Source organism: Pectinophora gossypiella, chromosome 23 (assembly GCF_024362695.1).
Source record: "Pectinophora gossypiella chromosome 23, ilPecGoss1.1, whole genome shotgun sequence".
In the NCBI taxonomy this organism is placed as follows: domain Eukaryota; kingdom Metazoa; phylum Arthropoda; class Insecta; order Lepidoptera; family Gelechiidae; genus Pectinophora; species Pectinophora gossypiella.
The window spans coordinates 9,275,733-9,287,744 of NC_065426.1; the positions used below are offsets into that span (position 1 = coordinate 9,275,733).

Below are 12,012 nucleotides of genomic sequence, written 5' to 3' on the forward strand. Positions count from 1 at the left end.
TTGACGTGTGTTCCATAAATTTTATGCTTGTCGATTACCCGTTCCTTTCCTTTTCGGCGGATAAGAAAATGACAGATATAACTGAAAATAAAATTAGATGGTGTTGGCACCAGTATGTTTATCTGTCTGTCTGCAGGTAGTACCATAGATATTTTTTTTGTTTTTTTTTTGTTTTCTCCGAAGGGTAAGGCAAAGGGAACTATGCCCATACAGCGATGTCTTACGTATTTTTTTTTCTTGATGAATAATGAAATGATGAAAGGTGATGATGATGAAACCTAAACCCCACCCTCGGAGTAGACTCCTACTCCGAACACCAAACGAATTAACTCAAAAGTCCGCATAAACTTTCGAGTTATGAAGCGGCTTCTTGGCATGAAGCGAAAATAGGCAGACACACTTTGTTTATTGAATACTCCGATATAATAACACTGTCGCGATGTCTTCCGACTAACTTAATGCGATCATTAACCACAAAAAATCCGTATTAATTATTTAGATTATTCAATGAAGAAAGCAACTGTCCCGTTCCCGTTCCCGCCAAAAAGCCTTTTTTTTGTTAAATTTGCCCCAAGAAGGAGCAGGCAAAGGAACATAGCCATACAGCCTGGTCAAGTACCATAGATACGTAAATAACCTTGCATCTCTATATTATAATCTGATTGCTCATACCGTATTTGAAACAGGTGCAACCTCACGCATGATTTGTATAAGTAGTAACTATGTATAAAATGTAAATCTACGCGCATGGTAGAGCGCAGGATAAGTTTTCAAAATGCCCGATCACTACACGTGGACTATATCTAGTACATTGTGAACCATTGCACTATTTGACTTTTCAGGCTTGAATCACCTAATTGTCCGAAAAAGTACACGTTAAGCCGATGGTCCCTGCTATTAGCTGTAAAAACACCTCCACCAACCCGCAGTGGAGCAGCGTGGTGGAGTATGCTCCATACCCCCTCCGGTTGATTGACGGGAGGCCTGTGCCCAGCAGTGGGACGTATATAGGCTGTTTATATATGTATGAACCATTTCGTAAGTATGTAGTTTAGTTTGTTAGAATATCTCTGCCAGACATAAATCATAATTATGTTACCGCCATGAAAATATTCCAAATGACAATGGGCACATTTGTATGAAACTTGGTCCAAGAACCTCCACTGATGAGACTTATATGTATTGAAAGCTTATGCTTTCCCTATGATTCTGGCAAAGTTCTATCAGATTCTGTCCCGGGGTATTCTATTTTTACGGCCATGTTTGTCCTGGCTAAAAGTGTGAAGATAAAATAAAATGAGGGACTAAAATCGATTCGAGATTTGTTGCTAAATGGTGCCAGGACAAACATGGCTGTAGAAAAAGCACCCCGAGACAGAATCTGATAGAACTTTTCCAGAAACATAGGGAAAGCATAAGCTTTCAATACATATAAGTCTCATCAGTGGAGGTTCTTGGACCAGATTCGCCCATTCTCCTTTAAATTATTAATTAAATATAAGTAGTTATTTTCGTTATAGAATTTATCGTTTAAGTTTAGCGTTCTTATCTACAAAGAAATCCTACTTAATACTTTCTATTTTTTAAACATTTTTCTGTTTAGGATTTAATTTTTGTTCGGTAGATATTTAAATCATTCATTCAATATAGTTATTCGTAATAGAATTTATCGTTTTTTGTTATATCTACAAAGATTCCTATTTTATTACCATTTCCTTTAATATTTTACTGTTTCGGATTTATCTTTATTGGGTAAGTACTTTTTTTTAAAATAGAACTTGTCGAACTATTAACATTTAAGTTTTCGATGGACATAATGTACCAGAGCCATTATGATACTTTAATTGCGAGAATCTGTGTTAAAGACACAAAAAAACTCGTTACTCCTTAATAGCATTTACAAGAGCACGATATATTTGGGCGTGTTACAAGGTTGTTTGAATCATCCTTGATGTGGCTAATCACTAATCATGTAATGATCTGATGAAGTTTATTTGCTCACGTGTTTTAATTAATTCTGAGACGAATATCTGGCAGTATTCATAGTAGGTGCTAGTGACACCGTAACGAAATCCCATATCCCCTGGTAGTATAGCTATGCTCACTTAGTGTGGCATCTTTCGCCAGACTCACCCCTCCGTAAGCCCAGTGTCGAATCCGGTGGTGCCGCCGGCGAGTCCTGAAAAGTATCGGAGGAGTGAAAAGTATCCTGAAAAGTATCCCTTGTTAACACGCACGCGCTGGTAAAAATAAAACTCAAATTTCGCGTAAAAGGACATGTCCTGGTGATTAATTCGACAAATTCGCTGTTATATGGTTTACCTCGCCGCACTGTGTTGTTTGTGTGCTTGATCGAAGTGTATTATCATCAATCAGTGTTTTATGAACCCGCCGGCTGAGGTCAGACGCGCCGCCACCAGGTACTGTGCTTTTCCTTACCCTTGCAAACTGTATTTCATTTGTTCCATATCCGCAGCAGTTTGCCCTAGTCCACCAGCGTGACATACCAGTTGAATTTCGAATTTATCGTAACCGCATATACAGTCCATTAATATTTTGTTTCTACACCCGCCCATCCATTTTTGGTTTCCGAAGGACGTAATATACGATCCCGACGACCCGATTACTCTAGCCACAGAGGCAGCCAATCAGCTCGCGACACCAAACACTTCAGGACTCCGATACCGACCCCGCCGGCGTGGTCGACAATTTCCCACCCACTAGAGACCCACTAGGGACGATTAATTCTTTCAAATATTTTTCCTCTCAGACGACGCCCTGAGCCGAAGTTCGCGCCCAACTGGGCACTCTCAGCTGTCTTAAACGTAGTACCGGGTGAGAGCCTTCAGCGCTCCCCATTGTCCGGCCAAGTAGTTAATGCCATCTGCGGCAAATCTACAATAAGTCACGTCAAAAAAAAAAACGGAAACGAAAACTTTGGAGGTGTGTTTTAAGCTGTACATGCAAATGACAGACGCAGTGTCAAGCCACTCGCCGTAAAGAGACTCGCCGTAGCGGGAATCGCTGTTCGAGGAGTCGCTGTCAACGCTACAATTCGATTATTCAGACCATAATACTGAGTTGTTGTCAACTCATATTGATATCAAATGGAATTTTCCGTCGCAAAAGTATGGAACTGAAAACATTTTTTACAAAAACGCTAAAATATTCACTAATTTTACTGACGAGAAATTCCACTTGACGTCAACTCAGAATCATGGTTTGAATCATCCCTCAAAGTTTTCGTTTTGATGTCACTTACACCCCGTACAAGTACGTACAGGTAGCCGTACAGGTACGTACAGCTGTAAGTGACACTGTAACTAAAGCTTTGGGGGATGCTTCAGACTTAATTTTCCAGAATTTTCCATCGCATCCTATGACTGCAGTTGTGGTTCAGTCAAGGTGTTCGTAGCATTGAGGACAATGTCTAGAGCAATGTCACTACAAGAATACTTAGAAGTGTAGATTATCACTAGGCTAGGCTTATATCATCATCATTTAAAATAGGTATTTTAAGTGTGAACTTATGAAGTCTGATTTAAAATCAAATAGGCACTCCACTTCACTACACACACACACTTACACTTCACACACTTACACTTCACACACTTACACTTCACACACTTGCACTTGACACACTTACACTTTCACTTGTAAGTATCAGGGTCTGGGTACAGGTTTTTTCTTGCCTATTTTGCTGTGGAAACGATCGATGGGCCGATGGGGTTCAGAAGCGCGTCAGTTTTTAAAGACGATTTCAGCTCGCTTCATCGAGGCAACTTCCGACAAACAAAAATCTACAATCTATCATCGTGTGGGTTGTGAGGTGGATAACCAACCTCTTCAAACCTGCTGTCAGGGTTACTATTGAGCCACCAAAGGCCCCTTACAAGACTCCTGTAACGACTACGTACTTACATCAGTGAGTAGTATCTGGAATCAACGACTTAACGTGGCACGGATCATCTTACTCTCACCAGGATTCGAACCCGGGAATGATCGTCAGCCCAACACTTTCAAACTGGACTACACAGGCCGTTAATCTACAATAAAATCACGTCAAAAAAATAAAGCTTCGAGCAATAAGAAAATAGGTACTAGGATAGTTTCCTACTAGTCTAATCAGTTACTTATTACTAAACGTAAAAACACAAAATTACTATGCAATTTGTATGAAAAAGCAACCTGTGACGTCATAGAAAAACGTGACATAATGTCGCACTTATTTACATTTTTCTTTATTAAAATTCATAAATAAGTTAAATAGTAAACTTTTTATCGCCTTTAGATCTGCCTTTAACCCTTCTGCTACCGAGCAAAATGGCGCTATTTTGCTCGGTAACAGAAGGGTTAATTATTAATCAGAATTTCATAATTTATCTTTGATCTAGGTAACTCTTCTTATCGTGTCGATGGCAAACTAAATATTATCGGCCCAAAACTTGGCAACAAGTATGGCGCTATCTGCAGCGCTCATCAGATCCTCCTGCGTGCAGGTGTTCGGGCACGCAGGACACGATGTAAGATGTTCCATCGTTTGGGGAACGCCGCACTTGCACTTTAAGTCCGCGCCATCCGAGAAACCCCACCTGAACAGATTGTCCTTACTTCGGCCCACCTGAGTCCGAAGTCTATTTAGAGATCTAGGTAGGTAGATCTAGGTAACTACCCAATTATCACGTTAAATCTAAACAGCGCACTCTATGTTTTTTTAGAGAACGTAGGCTAGAAAGTGCCTCATTACTTATAACGAGCACATAATAGCAATCATCCCGATCAATAGACGAAAACAAGAGTTGAATAATGTTCGGACGGTGCTTAACGCAATCTAATTATATGTTACACAATGTGGGGTGACTATAAGCCAGTTAGTTTCAGCTGAAAGTGACGTTAACTTTATACCTGACTCATGGTATTAGTTACATCGAACTGTGACTGGCTGCTTCGCATCCTGGTCAAAAGAGATACCTTTTACGAAACGACAAAAAGAAAATTTTAAAGGTCAAAAAATGTGTGAAAATACTTGGGGATTTAAAGGCCGCAACGAAGCAATTCATCTAAGAAAGCAATATCGCTATTTGACATTGCGCACTTAATATTCATTCATTTTATTTAAGTAAGTAGGTAAATTTTTTTTTATAGCAATATTGCTTTTTATTTTATTTCTTATTTAACGCACTCATCATCTCCCTAGCATTACTTAACTAACCTGAAAAATTTGACAGGTCCGGTTTTTTACAGAAGCGACTCTGACCTTCTAACCCGCGAAGGGAAAACCAGCCCAATACAGGTTAGGTCACATACCTCTGAAAATACATGCTTTTGCAATTCTATTATCCTTCATCCGGTCTACATGTCCAAACCGACCTAACATTCCCTTCTCAATCTTAGTCACTATATCGTCTTTTACACCACATCTCTGTGTTATCACACTGTTATAACTGTTGTTAGTCATTATGTAATATATTCGTTAATCTCTATACCTAAATCTGGGTGAACCGGCGTCTGTTATTCAAATGCACAAAACTATGTTATGAATGTAACTGCATAAGATATTACATAAGTACATAATTTGATAAGTGTAATGCAAATTAAAAAAAATATATATTGGCGCTTTTTTCTGCGTCATTTCTAATGTAACTGCTGTGGAATTTATATCTTTTTTATTACATCAGGTTTGTCGATGCTCGACAAAATCCGTAACGAATACGTGCGCGGCAGTCTCGGCGTACGCGACATCTCTGAAAAGCTACAAGAGAGCAGGCTCCGTTGGTTTGGGCACGTAAAAAGAAGACCTCCAGATTATGTGGGTAACGTTACAGCCAATCTAAACATACCAGGGCTTAGACCAAGAGGACGACCAAAAACAAGATGGGCGGATGTGGTCAAAAAGGACCTGTGTATGTGCAATGTCTCCGAGAACGACACGTCCGATAGAGCGAAGTGGAAGAGAAGTACAAAGAAGGCAGACCCCACCATCAGATGGGAATAATAAATGCCAAGGAGTGAGAGAGAGGTTTTTGAGAAATTTGGCACTTGCTTCGAACAGTCTAAGCTCAGTCGTAGATTCAGTGGTCAGTGGGTTCGGGGTCGGTGGTGGTAGAGTTCGCGTACGCGTTGTTGTTAGATTTACATTTATGGTTTTTAATAAAAAAAATATCTTAATTATAGTACTGAAAATAATAATAAAAAAAATAAAACTGTCATGAATTTCCCGATAGGAAATTCCGCTTGATATCAATCAACATGATTCTACGTAAAATCATGGTCTGAAGCATCACCCAAAGTTTTTGTTACGGTTTCACTAACACCCTATGTAATAATAATAGTAATACAAATTGTTATCTGTAGGTAAATATACCTACTTCCGATACAAAATACCTTTTTGCAAGAAAGTGCCTACCTGTTTTAGTAACTACTGTTAATTATGTTTATACGGTAAGGTAGCGCATTATCAAAGTTCAAAATTAATTGAACTTCGCAATTTACCGAACAACCTCGTGTTAATTTTTATTAACCTTTTAATTTTATCTGTGGTTCCGCATTTAAGACGCAATGAGGAGCTCGGTGGCGCAGCGGCAAACGCGCTCGGTCTGCGATTGTTGAAGTAAAGCAACTTTCGCAGAGGCCGGTCATAGGATGGGTGACCACAAAAAAAAAAGTTTTCACCTCGAGCTCCTCCGTGCTTCGGAAGGCACGTTAAGCCGTTGGTCCCGGCTGCATTAGCAATCGTTGATTACCACCAATCCGCAATGGGCCCGCGTGGTGGTTTAAGGCCCGATCTCCCTATCCATCCATAGGGAAGGCCCGTGCCCCAGCAGTGGGGACGTTAATGGGCTGATGATGATGAGGGACTTTCTACGTTCCCCAAAAAAACTAGATGGCGCTGTACAGATTTGCCTTCAAGAAGAAGGTTAACCTTCTAATTTCATGGATAACAGACATCATCATCTCCCTAGCATTATCCCGTTTTTCACAGGGCCCGCTTACTTAACCTGAAGATTTGACAGGTCCGGTTTTTTACAGAAGCGTCTGCCTGTCTGACCTTCCAACCCGCGAAAGGAAAACCAGCCCAATACAGGTTAGGTCACATACCTCTGAAAATGCATTTCTCGGGAATGTCGATTTCCTCAGGATGTTTTCCTTCACCGCTGGTCACGTGATTATCATATATGATCCAAACATGAATTCGAAAACAAATTCGACAATCATTGGTTTAAGCCGGGTTTCCACTGACGCGGAGATGGGCGTAGAAGAGCGGAGATGTGCGGATTTAACCAATCCCAGCGTTCGAGAGGGCGAAAAATGGAGACGCTCTGTCACTCTCCCCCTCACGGTGATTGGTCGATTCCTGCACATCTCCGCATAGTTCCGCGTCAATGGAAACGCAGCCATAGTCTTGTGCTGAATTCGAACCTGCGACCTGAAAATGAGAGGCAAGCGTTCTACCAACTGGGCTACCACGGCTCCACCACCACTATAACCTTAGGTTTCAGTAAAAAAAACACCATGTACCGTCTCCACCGACCTGGTAATCCGGCCTGACATAATTTGGCAGTAACTGGGTTGCGTCATTTTGGTAGGGCTTCGTATAACACTGAGCCAGTGATTCCCAATTCGTTACCTGCTTATACCACTGAAAGAATAGTTCAAACTCACTCACTTCTTGTACAGTTAATAATTTAAAAAAATAAATCACGTAATACTGGGTTCTTACCGCGTTATTATGAGAGATATGAGACTCCCGATGTTTCTACACAGTTGTGAAGTGCCATGATCACGGGACGACTTATGTAATTGGAGTGGAGTAGGTAGAACCATATTTTTTTAACGGCGAACATTTCTGTCTACTCTTTTTCTTTGCCGCTTTGCTACATTTGGAGTCGGAATGTTCGGAACCATCTGAACTCTCAAAAAATCCACGACAAACCGCAATCACTGTGTCCTCGCGTTTTGTCACCACATTAGGCCGTTTTAAGTTATTTACCTATTACTGGATTCCACATACTCGATAATTTAAACCCGTCTTCTATTGATAATAACGCGGTAAGAAGCCGGTATTATGTGTTTTAATTATGTTAGTAGTTTTAATATTATAATAATCATGTAAACCTCAAACAATGAATATAAAAAATGTTAAATAAAATACCATAAAAAATAAAATGTTAGGTTTTAATTTATACTAATAACGCAGTTGGCCCGACTGTTATAGACGACGATATGGCTTACCACCTATCACGGTGGTCTAACAAAAGCTCGATGAGTTTTGGGTACTAAGTTCACCCTTCGATGAATGTACCTCTGACTAGCCCATAAACATTAACAATCTAAACATGGACTACAAAGTGATTTTTGTGATATGTCCCCACCGGGCATCGAACCCGGCCCTTCAGATAAAGAGTCCGACGCTTTAAGTGTTCGATCACAGAGGCCATGTTTTTTATGACATGCCCTTTTTTATGACGTGACTTATAGTAGATTTGCCGCAGATTGCATTAACTACTTGGCCAGACAAATGGGGAGCGCTGAAGACTCTCACCCGGTAGCTATGACATGCCCGGAAGGAGTAGGATCTGAACGATTTTTAGTTTTTTTATTCACGTCAATGATAGAAGTATTTTGAGAACCACTGCACAAGCATTGACCTGGGTATGACCTGAACATAACACATTTCGGTTGATTTATAATGTGCAAAGCTAGTGCTAATTAGAAGCCACAGATGGTCAAAACATACGGTAATTAGAGGGTCCTGTAATATATAAATACATATACTTTTTCTAAATCCAAAATTCAAAAATATTTATTCTGCAAAATTGGCTTACATAGTTAGCGCTTTTTGAACGTCAAAAATTAAATTACGTATTATGTAACTTAATTGAGGAGCTCGGTGGCGCAGCGGTAAACGCGCTCGGTCTGCGATTGTTGAAATTAAGCAACCTTCGCAAAGGCCGGTCATAGGATGGGTGACCACAAAAAAAAAAGTTTTCATCTCGAGCTCCTCCGTGCATCGGAAGGCACGTTAAGCCGTTGGTCCCGGCTGCATTAGCAGTCGTCAATAACCATCAATCCGCACTGGGCCCACGTGATGGTTTAAGGCCCGTACTCCCTATCCATCCATAGGGAAGGCCCGTGCCCCAGCAGTGGAGACGTTAATGGGCTGATGATGATGAATTATGTAACTGCCTGTAAAACTACTACCACATCGGAAGCTGTATCGCTGAGGGAAAGACGTGGCCAGAAAACTTCACCACAGGGCCCTACTCCTACTGTTTCATGTTTTCCTTTCTTTTTTTTTTAAGTTTGTATTACTTATAAACTTAAATACAATGGTATTCCAAGTGCAGACGGAGGAAGGAAACTGAAATATGAGAGTTTATGTGACTTATTCACAGAAACGGTGTTTTATGAGCTCCCATTTTTTTTATTTTTTTTTTTACTTGGGTCATTCAACTACACTGACTTGCAAAATTAATAAAGTAGGTATCAAAGAGCAAAATTGCAGTCACTGAGCTCAGCGAATTATTTTGTAAAAAGTAGTGAAATTATTATGAACCATTAGTAGCCATAATAAAATTTGTTTTTGTAAGTGGTTTTTGTCTATAACAGAAACGACATGTAACCAGGAGGTCTTAAGTGCAACCAGTTAATTTATTACTTTGCAAGAAACTGATTGGACTTTTGAAGCTTATCGTACCTATTACACTTTTAAAATTTCACATTTTTCATAACAATTTTCTTTTGACTGACTTATTGTAGATACTTACATTTAATTTTGTTGGAACGGAGTGTATGGACTCGAGACCAACTTCATAAAAACAAATTCGAGAATTATATTTTTATCTTCAACAATCGCTTCACTACGAATAAACAAAGTTCGCATTTGTTTTTCGCGGTAAAGGAACCTTGAACCAGAGATAATGAATTCAATATGGCGGTTTACGTCGGTACAATATAGGTAGCAATTTGGACTGCCACGTCAACCGCCTCGGTAGCGCAGTAGGCAGCGCGTAAGTCTCATAATCTTAAGGTCGTGAGTTCGATCCTCACCCGGGGCATTTCTTTTTGATTTTTTACTTTTTATTTTAAAAATGGAAAAGTTAATTATTAACTTTCTTAATTTTCATAAAGTGAAAAAGTAACAGTAAAATAAATTAAGATGAAATAGTATAATTTTAACCTACTTACCTAATATTTAAAGCATAAAAAATTCTGTTTTGTTTATGTTTTTCAAAAGTTGTAAATAAAGAAATACACAATTATTACTTATCTAGCTAATTTATAATCCTTAAATAATGTGATAAATTGCATGTTTATAAATAACATCTTGCTTATTTCGCAAATAAATAGTAAATAACATAACTTAACAAGTAACAATGACAGTATGATAAATGGTACATTAAAGTTCATTGGAACATCTAAGACCTTGGCGTGTTGTTTGGCGGAAGATGTTATTATTTTCCTTAAGAATTCCAAAGTTATTTAGGCGTGCAAATTATTTGATTATTTAAGAGCACGCTATTCAAAAAATTGCGTAGTCCTTGATAAGGGGGGTTAAAATGGCCACATCAAAGCAATTCATTTAAGAAAACTATCAAGTTGTCGCCCCTTTTTCGGCGGATAAGAAAGTGACAGCCATAACTTAAAATTAGATGATGTATACAGGAATTAGCACTAGTGATTAACTATCGATGCTATCTTTGCAATACCACATTTGCATTTGCATTTGGTCGTACCAACCTCGGGAAGCACTCACCTATTGCCCGGGCTACTCGCGCGATTAACGAAATAAGCATGAAAACCCGGACACAGATTTATATACATGTTCGTTAGCGGAATTCACTAATATCAGTCTAAGGTATTTTAGTAAATAGTTTGCATACATTGTCGATTTGGTTTATCTGTAATAACTATGTATATGTGAAATAAAATAAATAAAATAAAATAAATAAATAAAATAATAGTCAAAAGCAATAGTATCGAGTAATAGTCAGAAGCAATATTATCAATAAGTAGTATCGATAGTTCTTGCAATAGTCAGAAGCAATACTATCGATAGTCTGTATCGATAGTTCTTACAATAGTCAGAAGCAATACTATCGATAGTTCTTACAATAGTCAGAAGCAATACTATCGATAGTTCTTACAAAAGTCAGAAGCAATACTATCGATAGTTCTTGTAATAGTCAGAAGCAATACTATAGATAGTTCTTGCAATAGTCAAGTTATATTATCAATAAGTAGTATCGATAGTTCTTGCAATAGGCAGAAGTAATATCGATGCTATCGACAGTATTGATTTAAATGAGCTATACGTCGGACCGCTTCTCTCTACTGTTCTAATATCGATTGAGAGCTCTCAGCGCTCCCCACTTGTCCGACCAAGTGAGTGGCGTGCGAGGTAAATCCTTGCCCTTCCCTCGGCAAGAAAGCCGTCGGAAGCATTCCAAATAGCAATAACTTCAACTACACGGAAGTTTCCTGTCCTCAAGGTCAACACTTGTTTTGGCCAAGTGACCTAGATGTAAAACACGGCCTCACGCGTGCGAATACTAACTAAACACAAATATCTACTTAGTCATACTATTTACTGGCTCCGAATTTTGTGAAAATTTTGAGCCCATAGCATCATCATCATCATCAGCCCATTAACGTCCCCAGCCCATAACGGTCACAGGATGGGTGACCACAAAACAAAGTTTTCATCTCAAACTCCTCCGTGCTTCGGAAGGCACGTTAAGCCGTTGGTCCCGGCTGCATTAGCAGTCGTTAATAACCATCAATCCGCTCTGGGCCCGCGTGATGGTTTAAGGCCCGATCTCCCTATCCATCCATAGGGAAGGCCCGTGCCCCAGCAGTGGGGACGTTAATGGGCTGATGATGATGAACCTAATCTACAATAACACGTAACAATTACCCCGAATGGAACATACAACCGTGAAGATGCACTTTATTTCTTAATCTACAAGTAACCAATTATCTTTTATACAGCAATTACTGTCGTAATTCGAT

At 39.4% G+C, this 12,012-nt stretch overlaps 1 long non-coding RNA gene and 1 other non-coding gene across 2 annotated transcripts in view; both read left to right on the forward strand.

Annotated features, from left to right (window-relative positions):
* Positions 1–12,012, forward strand: part of LOC126377645 (uncharacterized) — a 350,458-nt gene that overhangs the window by 232,232 nt on the left and 106,214 nt on the right. The gene's annotated exons all lie outside the window — the stretch shown is intronic.
* Trnam-cau (transfer RNA methionine (anticodon CAU)) lies at positions 9,986–10,058 on the forward strand. Its single transcript has one exon. It is a non-coding gene; the product is annotated as a tRNA-Met (tRNA).